Source organism: Hemitrygon akajei, chromosome 8 (genome assembly GCF_048418815.1).
Source record: "Hemitrygon akajei chromosome 8, sHemAka1.3, whole genome shotgun sequence".
In the NCBI taxonomy this organism is placed as follows: Eukaryota; Metazoa; Chordata; class Chondrichthyes; order Myliobatiformes; family Dasyatidae; genus Hemitrygon; species Hemitrygon akajei.
In genome coordinates this window covers 70,194,485-70,209,672 of record NC_133131.1, presented here as the reverse complement: position 1 = coordinate 70,209,672, position 15,188 = coordinate 70,194,485, and the positions used below count along the sequence as shown (strand labels likewise).

Sequence of the window (15,188 nt, the reverse complement as noted above, 5' to 3'; positions counted from 1 at the left end):
AGCTGCGCGATTCCCCGCCGGTTCCGTGGACACCTCAGACCCCGCCGCTGCCGGTTCCCGCGAGCGAATTCGCCAATGCCGCTGCCAGTCGCGATTCCACGAACTCCCCGAACCCGACCTCGGCAGTGGCCAGGCGAAAGCCTGAGCTGTGTTATTTCTGCGGGCTCGAAAGGCACCCCCGAAAATGCTGCCCGGCCCGAGAAGCGACCTGCTCCAGCTGCGGGAAGAAGGGCCATTTCGCCAAAGTCTGTAAGTCTAAACTACGAGCGGGGTCGGGCAGCGCGGCGTGTGAGACATGGGGCCCGCCATCTTGCATGCCCGGATGTGGGTGGCCATCTTTGTCAGCGTCAACATGCCCCGCCCCCTACCCGTGTGAGACATGGGGGCCGCCATCTTGCATGCCCGGATGTGGGCGGCCATCTTTGTCGGCGTCAGCATGCCCCGCACCCGACCCGCCGGTGTTTACCGGGCACCAAGCCGGCTCAACTCTGGCCACCGTAACCCTCGACCAAAGCGCCCCACACCAGCTTGCAAGGTCAATGATGGACATCCTGGTGGAGGGGCACAGGACTAGCTGCCTGTTTGACACAGGCAGCACAGAGAGTTTTATTGACCCGGACACGGTGCAACGCTGCAGACTCGTGACACGGCTGGTAAGCCAGAGGGTCACCATGGCTCTGGGTCGTATTCCACAGACATCCGGGTGGGTTGTGTAGTGACATTGGTGGTGCAGGGCACAGAATATCGGAACTTTGTGCTACTGGTCATGCCTCGACTGCGCACCTGTGCTATTGGGGCTGGACTTCCAGAGCCACCTGAGAAGTGTGACTATGGCATATGATGGGCCCCTCCCACCATTCACTGTCAGGAATCCTCAGTTTGGTGGGACTTCGTCATATACCCCGTTACTGCACACACACACACACCGAACCACACGTCCCACCCAGCACCATGCCGACAGCTGCGCTACCGACACCACTTGCAGCCTCTCCACCCTCAAGATCCCTCCCCCATCGCTGTTCGCCAACCTGACCCCCGACTGTAAACCGGTGGCAACTAAAAGCAGGAGGTACAGCGCGGGGGACAGGGCCTTCATTCAGTCAGAGGTGCAGTGGCTGCTCGGGGAGGGGATCATCGAGCCAAGCACAAGCCCTTGGCGGTCCCAGGTGGTTGTTGTTCGGACTGGGCAGAAAAATAGGATGGTCGTGGACTATAGTCAAACCATCAATAGGTTCACGCAGCTTGACGCGTACCCCCTACCCCGCATCGCGGATATGGTCAACCAGATAGCTCAGTACAAGGTGTACTCGACGATAGATCTGAAATCCGCTTATCACCAGCTCCCCATCCGCCCAGAGGACCGCCCCTACACTGCCTTCGAGGCGGGCGGCAGGCTCTATCACTTCCTGCGCATCCCATTTGGTGTCACAAATAGTGTCTCGGTCTTCCAGAGGGAAATGGACCGGATGGTGGACCAGTACCAACTGAAGGCCACATTTCCCTATCTGGATAACATCACCATCTGTGGTCGCGACTGGTCGGATCACGATGCCAACCTCCAACAATTTTTCCAAGTGGCCAAAGCTCTGAACCTTACTTATAACAGGGACAAGTGTGTGTTCGGAACCACCCAACTCGCTATCCTTGGGTATGTCGTGGAAAACGGGGTCATTGGCCCTGATCCCGACCGTATGCGCCCCCTGTTAGAACTCCCTCTTCCCACCACTCTCAAAGCCCTCAGACGGTGCCTGGGTTTTTTTTCCTATTACGCCCAATGGGTCCCCCATTACGCAGACAAGGCCCGCCCCCTGGTTATGTCTACCACTTTTCCCCTCTCTGCCGAGGCCTGCGCGGCCTTCAGCTGCATTAAAGGGGACATTGCCAAAGCAACGGTGCATGCGGTGGACGAGACCATTCCCTTCCAAGTAGAGAGTGACGCCTCCGATTTCGCGCTTGCCGCTACCCTCAATCAGGCAGGCAGGCCAGTAGCATTCTTTTCTCGTACCCTTCAAGGCTCTGAAATTCGGCACTCCGCGGTGGAGAAAGAAGCCCAGGCCATAGTGGAAGCTATTAGGCACTGGAGGCACTATCTCGCCGGCAAAAGGTTCACCTTGCTGACCGACCAGTGCTCAGTTGCGTTCATGTTCAGCAACCAACAGCGGGGCAAAATCAAAAATGATAAAATTTTGCGGTGGAGAATAGAACTCTCCACCTACAACTATGATATCCTGTACCGGCCTGGCAGGCTCAATGAGCCCCCTGATGCCCTATCCCGGGGAGCGTGTACTAGTGCACAGCTCGACCAGCTATACGCCCTTCATGCACATCTTTGCCATCTGGTGGTCACCCGATTGTACCATTTCGTGAAAGCCCGGAACCTGCCGTACTCCCTGGAGGACATCAGATCGATGACCAGGGACTGCCAGATCTGCGCTGAGTGCAAACCGCACCTACCGTCCTGAAACAGCGCAACTTGTCAAGGCCACCCGCCCCTTTGAGCGACTGAGTGTTGACTTTAAGGGCCCCCTTCCCTCCACCAACCGCAATGTCTATTTTCTCAATATTATCGACGAGTACTCGCGGTTCCCCTTTGCCATTCCCTGCCCCGACACCACTGCCACGTCCGTCATAAAAGCCCTGCGCCAGCTCTTCACTCTGTTTGGATATCCCTGCTATATCCACAGTGATAGAGGGTCCTCCTTTATGAGTGACGAGCTGCACCGGTACCTGCTGGCTAGGGGCATTGCTACTAGTCAGACCACGAGTTATAATCCCCGGAGAAATGGACAGGTGGAGAGGTAGAATGCCACAGTGTGGAAGGCCATACTTTTAGCCCCTAAGTCAAAAGGGTTGCCGGTCTCTCGATGGCAGGAGGTCCTCCCTGAGGCACTCCACTCTATCCGCTCCCTGTTATGTACGTCCACCAATGCCACCCTTCACGAACGCCTATTCTCTTTTCCCAGGAAGTCTGTCACTGGGACCACCCTACCAGTTTGGCTGACGTCCCCGGGGCCAGTGCTGCTACGTAAACATGTGAGGAGCAATAAATACTCCCCGCTGGTCGAGAGGGTTCACCTACATGCGAACCCCCAGTATGCCTACGTGGTCTTACCTGATGGGCGGGAGGACACGGTCTCCGTCCGCGACCTGGCGCCCGCAGGAGCAGCAGACCACTACCCCGAACACTCCACGGTAACTAAGAACCCTGTACCCGAGGTGACACCGCACACACCAAGCCCTACACAGACTCCTCATGACACTCATATACCGGGAGTCTCATACGCGTATATTCCAGGCGCCTCGCACACGCGTGAGGGAACACTGACGCCTAGTGGGCTGACACCTCCAGTCAGGCCAGAACCAGCACAACCTCCGTCTCCGGTGCAATCACCACCGGCACCTGTGCAATCACCACCACCGGCACCTGTGCAATCACCACCACCGGCATCTGTGCAATCACCACCTCCAGCACCTGTGCAATCACCACCACCGGCACCTGTGCAATCACCACCGGCACCTGTGCAGTCACCACCACCGGCATCTGTGCAATCACCACCTCCAGCACCTGTGCAATCACCACCACCGGCACCTGTGCAATCACCACCGGCACCTGTGCAATCACCACCACCGGCACCCTGTGCAATCACCGCCACCGGCACCTGTGCAGTCACCGCCACCGGCACCTGTGCAATCACCACCACCGGCACCTGTGCAATCACCACCACCGTCTCCGGTGCAATCACCACCGGCACCTGTGCAATCACCACCACCGGCACCTGTGCAATCACCACCGCCGTCTCCGGTGCAATCACCACCACCGGCACCCTGTGCAATCACCACCACCGGCACCTGTGCAATCACCACCACCGTCTCCGGTGCAATCACCACCACCGGCACCTGTGCAATCACCACCACCGTCTCCGGTGCAATCACCACCACCGGCACCTGTGCAATCACCACCGGCACCTGTGCAATCACCGCCGGTGCTACGTAGATCGCAGCGACAGATTCGACCACCTGATAGACTTAACCTGTAAATATACTTGTAAGAAACTTCGCCATATGGGGACTCTTTTTAAAACAACGTGGGGGTGAATGTGGTGAACTACATACACCTGTCTGGACACACCCCCGCTGACTGCTCCTGTGGCTCCTCCCACAGACCCCTGTATAAAGGTGATGGAGGTCTGAGCCTGGCCTCTCAGTCTCCAGGATGTAGTATGGTGGTCACTCACTGCTCGTTCCTTCTTCCAGTCAATAAAAGCCGATACCTCACTTTTACGTCTCAGAGTGAGTTATTGATGGTGCATCATGTAGTAAAAATACACCTCCATCTGGAAGGTCCAACTGCTGGTCAGTCAGTATCCTGGCAAAAACTACACCATGAAGACAAAAGAACACTCCAAGCAACTCCGTGAAAATGTTATTGAAAAACGCAAGTCAGAAAATTTCCAAGTCACTGAATATCCCTTCAGTACAGTTAAGTCGATCATAAAGAAATGGAAAGAATATGGCACAGCTGTGAATCTGCCTAGAGCAGGCCATCCTCAAAAACTGAGTGACTATGCAAGAAGAGACCTATGACAACTCTGGAGGAGATACGAACTTCAATGGCTGGGACAGGAGAGACTGCACATACAACAACTATTGCCCAGGTGCTTTCCAGTTGCATCTTAATGGGAGAGTGGCAAAGAGAAAGCCTTTGTTGGAAAAAATACTCGCATGTAATCTCTGCTAGAATTTGCCAGAAAGCATGTGGGAGACTCTGAAGTCAGCTGGAAAAAGATTCCATGGTCTGATGAAACCAAAATTGAGCTTTTGACCATCAAACTAAACGTCATCCCTACTGTGAAGCATGGTGTGGCTGTGTCATACTGTGGGGATGCTTCACTGCAGACGGCCATGGGAGGCTTGTGAAGGTAGACCATAAAATGAATGCAGCAACATACAGGGAAATCCCAGAGGAAAACTTGATGCAGTCTTGATGCAAGACAATGACCCCAAGTATAAAGCCAAAGCTACACAGGAATTGCTTAAAAACAACAAAGTTAATGTCCTGGAGTGGCCAAGTCAAAGTCTAGACCTCGATCTAATTAAGAATTTTTGCTGGACTTGAAAAGAGCTGTTCACCCCTGAACCCCATGCAATCTGACAGGGCTTGATCAGTTTTGTAAAGGTGAATGGGGAAAAATTGCAGTGTCCAAATGTGCAAAGCTGATGGAGATCTATCCATGCAGACTCTAGGCTGCCAAAGGTGCATCTACTAAATACTGGCTTGAAGGGGGTGACTACTTGTGATAGATAGATAGATAGATAGATAGATACTTTATTCATCCCCATGGGGAAATTCAACTTTTTTTTCCAATGTCCCATACACTTGTTGTAGCAAAACTAATTACATACAATACTTAACTCAGTAAAAAATATGATATGCATCTAAATCACTATCTCAAAAAGCATTAATAATAGCTTTTAAAAAAGTTCTTAAGTCCTGGCGGTTGAATTGTAAAGCCTAATGGCATTGGGGAGTATTGACCTCTTCATCCTGTCTGAGGAGCATTGCATCGATAGTAACCTGTCGCTGAAACTGCTTCTCTGTCTCTGGATGGTGCTATGTAGAGGATGTTCAGAGTTTTCCATAATTGACCGTAGCCTACTCAGCGCCCTTCGCTCAGCTACCGATGTTAAACTCTCCAGTACTTTGCCCACGACAGAGCCCGCCTTCCTTACCAGCTTATTAAGACGTGAGGCGTCCCTCTTCTTAATGCTTCCTCCCCAACACGCCACCACAAAGAAGAGGGCGCTCTCCACAACTGACCTATAGAACATCTTCAGCATCTCACTACAGACATTGAATGACGCCAACCTTCTAAGGAAGTACAGTCGACTCTGTGCCTTCCTGCACAAGGCATCTGTGTTGGCAGTCCAGTCTAGCTTCTCGTCTAACTGTACTCCCAGATACTTGTAGGTCTTAACCTGCTCCACACATTCTCCATTAATGATCACTGGCTTCATATGAGGCCTAGATCTCCTAAAATCCACCACCATCTCCTTGGTCTTGGTGATATTGAGACGCAGGTAGTTTGAGTTGCACCATATCACAAAGTCCTGTATCAGTTTCCTATACTCCTCCTCCTGTCCATTCCTGACACACCCCACTATGGCCGTGTCATCAGCGAACTTCTGCACATGGCAGGACTCCGAGTTATATTGGAAGTCTGATGTGTACAGGGTGAACAGGACCGGAGAGAGTACGGTTCCCTGCGGTGCTCCTGTGCTGCTGACCACCGTGTCAGACCTACAGTCTCCCAACCGCACATACTGAGGTCTATCTGTCAAGTAGTCCACTATCCAATCCACCATGTGAGAGTCTACTCCCATCTCCGTTAGTTTGTGCCTTAAGATCTTGGGCTGGATGGTGTTAAAGGCACTAGAGAAGTCAAGGAATGTAATCCTCACAGCACAACTGACCCCATCTAGGTGAGAGAGTGATTTGTGCAGCAAATACGTGATAGCATCCTCCACTCCCACCTTCTCCTTATACGCAAACTGAAGAGGATCCCGGGCGTGCGACGTCAAGGCAACAGGTCTGAAGTCATTCAACTCCTTTGGTTGTGGTTTCTTCGGTACCGGGACAATACAGGATGTTTTCCACTGTCTGGGTACTCTTCTCTGCTCCAGGCTCATGTTGAAGATGCGCTGTAGTGGTTCTCCCAGCTCAGTCGCACAGGCCCTCAGTAATTGTGGGGAAACTCCATCCGGTCCAGCCGCCTTGCTGGTACAGATCTTCCTCAGTTGACCTTCCACCTGTGCAGCCGTAATCCTGGGCGTGGGCAAGGTCTCCTGTGAGTGGCTATTTTCCTGTGAGGGAAGTAAGCCTGGTGTGGATTTCTGCGGTGAGGATGAGATTGTGCTGTCGAACCTGTTGAAGAAGTTGTTCAGCTGGTTCGCTTTCTCCACATCTCCACTTATGTTTGCCCCCCGCTTTGCACCGCATCCGGTGATGATCTTCATCCCATCCCACACCTCCTTCATGCTTTTTTTCTGCAGCTTTTGTTCTAGCTTCCTCCTATACTGCAATCAATTTTTTGTGTTTTATATTTGTCATTAATTTAGATCACTTTCTAGAGATCTGTTTTCACTTTAACATGAAAAGGTCTTTTCTGTTGCCCAGTGTAAAAAAAGCCAAATTAAATCCACTGTGATTCAAAACAATAAAACATGAAAGCTTCCAAGGGGGGCAGTGAATACTTTTTATAGGCACTGTAAATATCAACTTGAATTTCCCAGTGTTTATAGCTCTGCTGATACGGAGAAGTTGCATCTTTTATCTTTGGACTTCCCCATATAAAGGGCAGTGAGAAACTCCCTCTAGGAACTACTTCACTCTGCCAACTAAATGTTTGATTTAATAAGGGTCCTGGGATTTCTTTGTCTCAAAAATTGTTACCAAGCTTGCCGTCCTAACAGCAGCAGTACACCATGACTCTGCCAATACCCCATCACACTGTGACTGCTTATCTTTAATCCTCCTCTTGTTAAACCTGCTTTTGTTTTAGTTAACTATCTTGCTCTAATACTTCTCTCGCAGCTCTTATGGTTTGCTTTTAATAGTGAAGAAAACATTTGATGCTTAACAGCAACATTATCAAACACAATTAAACATGGAACCACACAAAGACATAACTAAAAACCTATTCAGAGATAACGTAAGTGCAAGGTATTCATTGATTGTTATGGCTGGGTGTACAGGCTGTTGAGAGCATGAAGACTTGTTAAAACGCAGCTTATTTTTTCTAACCTTTTAACTTTATTTTCTTAGGCAGTCTATTGGGATTGAGGACGGCTTCGTTCTATCTGAATTTTGTCAGGTCTGAGGTGGATGAAGAGTTCAATCTGCAGACAAGCCTGTAGATGGAGCTGGAGACAGTTTACAGCGCAGGCAAGTGAGTAGTTTGTGAAGTGGATGGTGTTCCACTTCTGCCACTTATGCTGTTCGTCTCTGTGCTCCCAAGGGATGACACTGTTTTTCTGAATATCGTAGTACTTCCTGATTCAGTGGGGATGTCACAACTTTTTCAATATAGCTTAGGGCACAAACTTGAGGCTTTGCCCCTGTCTGCCTAGTATCATTGAATTAACTGCTTTAAAGAAAGTAATTTTGTCTCCTCTGGGGACTGTTACAAGTTGGTCATTCTGGTTTGTCTTCACTTAACGATGATTCATCTAACCCTTTGCCAGCTTGGACACACAAGAGGGAGCAGCATATCTATCTAGTAATTGGCTTTGTACCTGTCTCATTTTTCAAGCGTTCAAACTTTCAAGCCTCCTCTGATAGTGCAACATTCCTTTAGTACTGTACAGAACATGCTCAGGTCTCTGGAGCTGATCTTGAATCCACAATCTTTTGATCTTAGAAAGCTGAAATACCAGCTAAGTGTTCTCTTGTGTAGCCAGAGAGTGTTGATGTAAGTGGACTAGCAAATGCCAGATAACAAAAAAACAGAATTTGGCATTTAATTTCAAACTCTCATGAGGCTAAACATGAGGAATTGTGGTGAAGTTAGAATGATCTTAATTATGTGCGCGTCATTCTCTTTTGCAATTTAAAGTGGTTCATAGAGCCTATATGACTAAAGATAAGCTCTCTCGTTTTTACTCAGATTTTTCCCCATACTGTAATAAGGTTAATGTCGAAGAGGCCTCTTTAATTCATATGTTTTGGTCCTGCCCGTGGCTTGATAAATTTTGGAAAGAAGTATTTCAAACTTTCTTGGAGATTTTTAAAGTAAACTTTAAACCCAACCCTCTGACTGCCTTGTTTGGCATTGTTGGAGGAAATGATTTTACTCTTAAGCTGAATGATTTGTATATTTTGGCTTTTATTTCTCTTTTAGCCAGAAGAGTTTTGTTGCTTAAATGGCAAGATGCCACTCTGCCTGCTCGTCCCCATTGGTTGATTGATGTTATGTCATGTTTAAATCTAGAGAAGATTAGGTGTTCTATTTCTGTACCTAGACAAAATTCTTTCACATTATGGGAACCTTTTTGGAATTACTTTCACAATCTTCGCCTTGTTCAGCAATGATGATGGCTATTATATGTTTGAATTTATGACTATTTTCAGGATTTTTTTTCTTTTTTAACTAAACAACTGTTTTTCTTTTTTTTGTTATGGGGTTTTGATGGTTTTGATTTTCTTTTAGATTAGAATAAAATATACCTTTTCAATATCACGTTTAATTTACTATACACAGATATGGGGCATTTCAAATTTGTTTTTATTTTCATAATATTATAATGTATTTGTTTTCATCTATGCAAGTAATCAATAAAAATATCGAAAAGAAAAAAAATGATCGGGAAAGAGCCCAATTATTAAAAGAAAATATATTTGTCATTCACTGTTTGCAATTGCTGTGGAGAAGGATGAGGAAGCAAAGGAGATGAAGTGAAGGAACATCTGCACAAAGGTAATTGTATGTGAGTATTACTTAAACCAAAAAGAGTTTGAAATAGCTAATCTGAGGTGGTATTTGTACACCTATGGATCTCCTGGATAATTGGTTTGCAAATGCCTTGTAACCAAAGATTGTTGTGGGCAAAGATCATTGGAATTGTAACTCCACCCATTTGTTACTTTGCCCTTGTGCTAACGTATAATCTGCCACGTAGAAGGCACAATCTTTTTGCATAGTCACCAAGATGCACAAATATAGTTAGCATGTGTGTTGCTTTTAAGGTATGAAGACGGGGTTGAATGTGCAGTACATTTGGAGTAATACATCTTGACAATGCTTCGTAGAATGAGTCTTTGATAAATAAGACTCTGCAAAGAATTACTAGATAAATAAACCACGTGCTGTGTTGCTAAGCCTGGCAAAGCAGAAGATCCTGGCTCTGATCCCCAAGGTCGTACTGAGTGAGCTGATCTCTGCAGCAACGCTAGTAGACTGCACTGCACTTGGGCAGAAGAGGAGAAATATCATTCTTTCATGTGAGTAGTTGTGTGATAATACAGGAATGATAATCAATAAGAGCAAACAGATACATGTGATAAATCTTACTTGTATGTTAGTATCACTGATTAGTACCAGAAGAGAATACAGTTCTGTTGATTGTGAAAATAATAAGTAATTATAATAATATATTAAAGTTGGAAATTAAGTAAATTGTACACACAGTGGCCACCTTATTAGCTACACCTGTACATCTGCTCGATAATGTAAATAAAGCTGAGAGACTGTGTGGCTCAGCTAGCACTTGTCCTCATGACATCTTTAACACCGCTCTGAAACAGTTCAAAGCCCGATCATCGTGGCAGTGCCCAAGAGGCCAATGGTAACCTGCTTTAACAATCCCGTCCAGAGGCACTGACCTCAATAATATTGAAGTGGTTTGAGCAGCTGGTCATGAATGCATTAAGTTCTACCTTCCCACCACATTGGGCCCCTACCAGTTTGCATATTGTCCAAATCGTTCCAACGATGATGCAGTTGCCTCTGCACTCTACCCAATCTTGTCCCACCTGGAGAACAGTAGTCCTGCATTTATTACCGCAGTCACATTACTGCAGTATAAACACTATAAACCACTTTTTATCATGGAAATACATGAGGGTATTTATGCACATTTATTCCATATCCATACCGCTAACTACTTTTATATACAGAATTCTTTATTGTTTGTAATTGTTGAATGTTGTTTTTGATGCATGTTGTGCCAACACACCATAGCAAATTCCTGATACATGGAAATGTGTCAGGTGAATTAAATTGATCCTTGAAAGTTGATTCTTGATAAGAAAAATGAAAGAAGTAACTAATGGGAGAGGTGTACTGGTTCCTATTGGAATCTATATGGTATAAAAAGGTGCAGAGGTAATCATGAGGATTTCTATCATTGTATAGACAAGTAAAATAATGGACAATATCAGCCAGGATAAAGCATTCAAAGAGTGTTTTTGCAAAGGTTTCTGAGAATAATGTCTTCTGGAGCCAACTAGTGATCAAGCTTTAGCAGACTCAGTGTTAAGAATCATTAGGCTCTGTAGTAAGTGGACTTACAGCCAGAGAAGTGATGAGTCCCTTCTGTTAGACTGTTTGAGGTAACTTTTTTTTATTCTTTCTTACTTCTGTTCTAATATCTGAAATCTGCACTTGTAATGCTACTGTGACACTATTTTACTTTGGGATCAATAAAGTATTTATCCATCTATCTGACAGTTGTGGATCCCTGACTTCCTGACTAATAGACCACAATCAATAAGGAGAGGCAACACCTCCCCCATGATTATTCTCAACAATGGTGCTCCACCAGGCTGCGTCCTCTCTCCTCCTACTCTGTTCCATATGCCCTGACGACTGTGTGGCCGGATTCTGTTCCAACTTGATTTACAGGTTTGAAGATGATGTTACCATAGTGTGCATATCTCAAATAATGATCAGTCAGAGTACAGGAAGGAGAGCTTTGTGACATGGTGTCATGACAACAACTTTACCTCAATGTCAACAAAAGAGCTGGTCCTTGACTTAAAGAAGTGGTGGTGCACATGATTCTGTTTACATCAATGGTACTGAGGTCAAGAGGGTTGAAATCTTCAAGTTCCTAGCAAGGAACATCAACAATAACCTTTCCTGGTCCAGTCACGTAGCTACCACAAGCAAGGAAGCACACCAGCGCCTCTACTTCTTCAGGAGGTTGACATTTGGCATGACCCCTCTGACCCTCACCAATTTTTACTGAAGCATCCTATCCAGATACATCATAGTAAGATGGAGGAGTGTTCAATCGCAGTGGCTTCAATGGGGTTCACCAAAGTGTTGTTGTTCTTTTTAAATTTATTTTTTACTATCCCAAGACCCTACTGGACATTAAGAACATAAAGTACTGCAGGTCTACCCCATCAGCGATTTTTCTTGTTGGGGGAGAAAGTGAAGGAGCTGGACTTGGTGCAAATTGTCTTGCTGCCTGCGCTGGAGAGGTCTCGGAGTCACTGCGCGTAGGTGGTGTGCGGTCAAGCAGCAAGTGATCGTCTCTATCGCTTTCCATGCGATCACGAGACTCTGTTGGACATTGGTAACATGGAATGCTGCAAGTTCAATTCACTGATTTATTGGCAGATGGCAGAGGAGCACGGTCTAGGTCTCAAGTCATGGTGTCACCTGTTTGCAGCTGTCCGGCAGAGAGGTGTTGGAGGCGGTTCACTCCACAAGAGGAGATATGGCGTGCTGTCCAAGCTGGAAGCAGTGCTGTCTCCCAGTGCTCACTTGGCAGAAGATGAGCTGTACTGTGTTCGATTGCAGGCTGCGGCAATGTTTGTGGACCCAGGGTCTTGGACTATATATTGTTGCGTGACCGTATTTTACCGATACCCTATATGTGCTTGTTATCTTAAATGTGTTATATGCACCTTGTGCTGTGTGTGACTGTTGGTTCTGTGTTATGCACCTTGGCCCCGGAGTAACGCTGTTTCGTTTGGCTACATCCGTAGGTATTCAGGTATGGTTGAATGACAATTAAACTTTGTGTGGCAATTGCTCTGCCTTTGACTGCAGATAGCTGGAGGGAACTGTGGACACAGATCAGCACACCATAGAATCCAGCCTCCTCTTCATGAACTTTGTTTTCACTTGCCACTGCGTCAGTAAAGCAGCCAGCATACTCAACAACCCCACCCATCCCAGACATTATCAATTCTCCCCCACCACACTGGGTAGAAATTACAAAAGCCTGCAAGTTACCAGCAGGCTCAAGGACAGCTTCTGCCCTGCTCTTATAAGACTCTTGAGTGGTCCCTAGTATGACCTCACAATCTACCTTGTCATGACTTGCTTCTTGTTTGTTTGTTTTTATTCAACTACCTATGTGGTGACATAGCACGACGTGGGCCCTTCCAGCAACCCTCAACAAGCCTGATTAACCCGAACCTAATTACGGGACAACTTACAATGACCAATTAACCTACCCAGTAAAACTTTGGACTGTGGGAGGAAACCGGAGCATCAGGGAAAAGCCCACACATTCCATGGGGAGGGTGTACAGAGACTCCATACAGGTAGCACCGGAATTGAACTCTGAACTCTAACAGACTGAGCTACAAGAGCATTGCACTAACTGCTATGCTATGGTGATGCCCAAATGTCTATCTGCATTACACTTCCTCTGTAGCTGTTAAACATTATTCTGCACTCTACTACAGAACAGTACAATACTGTACAGACTATTTGGCCCATGGCGTCCTGCCAATCTCAGTGCCAATTAATACTAAATGTTCTCTTCCATATTCCAGAATTCCCTTTGTAGTCATGTGTCGGTCTAAAAGCCTCTTAAATTCCAGCAGACAGTCTGACTCCACTACTACCCTGATAACCTATTCCCAGGCATCCACCTCCCTGCATCTTTTTAAAAAAAACTTAACCTCTCATATCACCTTTAAAGTAACTCTTCCCCCACTCGCCCCACTTTGTTATTGCTTTACCACAGATTACTTCTATGCATTGCTGTAATGAATTGATCTGTATGAGCAGTGTGGAAGACAACTTCTCACTGTACCCCTATACATGTGATAATAAATGAACCAATACACCATTTCACACCATGAGAAAAGACTCTTCAGCCCAATCCATTTATGGTGTCCGTCTAGGTTAGTCTCTTATGCCCATATTCCTCTATACTGTAGTACTCCTGGACCTGACTAAGTATGTTAAAAGTTGTTGTTATACCTGCCCCAGCCAGCTTGTTCCTTTGTATTATGTAACAAGGTTCCTTCGTTCGTTATGTGCCGTGTCGTATGATGTGGGTGACCATGGTCTTCCCATGGTTGTTCTTGGCAAATTTTTCTACAGAAGTGGTTTGCCGTTGCCCTCTTCTGGGCACTGTCTTTACAAGAAAGGTGACCCCAGCCATTATCAACACTCTTCAGAAATTGTCTGCCTGGTGTCAGTGATTGCATAACCAAGACTTGTGATCTGCACCAGCTGCTCATACGACCCTCTACACCTGCTCCCATCGCTTCACTTGGCCCTGATCGGGGAGGCTAAGTGGGTGCTACACCTTCCCCAAGGGTGACCAGCGGAGGCAAGAAGTGTCTTAAACTTCCTTTGATAGAGATGAATCGCCACCCACCAGCCCGTACCTGGCTAAGTATGTTAAAAGTTGTTATACCCACCTCAGTCATTTTCTCTTGAAGCTTGTTCCTTTGTATTATGTAACAAGAAGGTATTGACTAATCACCACATTGTGAAAGTTCCCCTAGATATAAATGATCATAATATGACTGAATTTTATACTGGTTTCAAGGAAGAGAAGAATGGGTTGAAAAATAAAGTGTTTTAAACTAAATTAGTAAGGGCAATTATGAGTGCACAGGAACAGTGTTATTTAAAATACACTGACACAATGGTGGAACTATAAAAGGATCTTTCAGAATATACTGAATGGATACATTTCAATGAGAAACTTGAAGGTTATCTAAAGCAGTGGTCCCCAACCACCATCAAAGCATCTGCTACCGGGGCCGCGAGGCAACGATATGATTTGGCGATTTGAAACGATATGAGTCCGCTGCACCTTTCCTCATTCCCTGTCACGCTTGCTGTTGAACTTGAATGCACACGAGGTCATTACCCACACGAGATCATCAGCCGCCTAAACACTGTGATACCAGGGATCACTGGTTGGCCTTGCGTGGCCAGCGGGAAGTACCATTGCTACTGGCCTGGAGCACGGACAGATGGGTGCCACCTCTAAACCTGTTTACCACACCGAATGTTCGTGGGGAACGCAGTGCTAAAATATTCACAGACGACCTAATTCGGGCTCAGGTAGCTACCTCGCTGCGATCTACCGAAATTCATCCCTCGTGCCAAACTTTTGTTGGCCGATAGATCCTACCTACGGGGGGGTGGGCACGCGCCCTGTCGCACTCCTTGCTCGGTCAGTCGCTCTCTCCGGACTGCGACCGCCGTGGCCCCAGTACGGGGACCTCCAGCCCTTGCCTTGTCCTCTCACTGGTATGTTGCAATGATTTTATATGTTCATATGAGGAAAATATGCGCTGTGTGTTTAATATCCAAATGTTACTTAAAATGTTATGATGCTGTTGACTTATAAGTGAGTTATAATTGACTTATCACTATGTTCATGTGAGGAAAATATGCGCTGTGTTTAATATTAAATTCGTTAGA

At 46.7% G+C, this 15,188-nt stretch overlaps 1 protein-coding gene across 1 annotated transcript in view; it reads left to right on the top strand.

Moving 5' to 3' along the window:
• Window positions 1-229: 229 nt before the first annotated feature.
• The window catches only part of LOC140731965 (F-actin-monooxygenase mical1-like), a 257,596-nt gene continuing 242,637 nt past the window's right edge, over window positions 230-15,188 (top strand). Inside the window, exons 1-4 of the mRNA XM_073053995.1 lie at window positions 230-653; window positions 7,823-7,946; window positions 9,426-9,473; window positions 9,743-9,997. The gene's annotated coding sequence lies outside the window, so the exon portion shown is untranslated. The remainder of the gene's footprint in view (window positions 654-7,822; window positions 7,947-9,425; window positions 9,474-9,742; window positions 9,998-15,188) is intronic.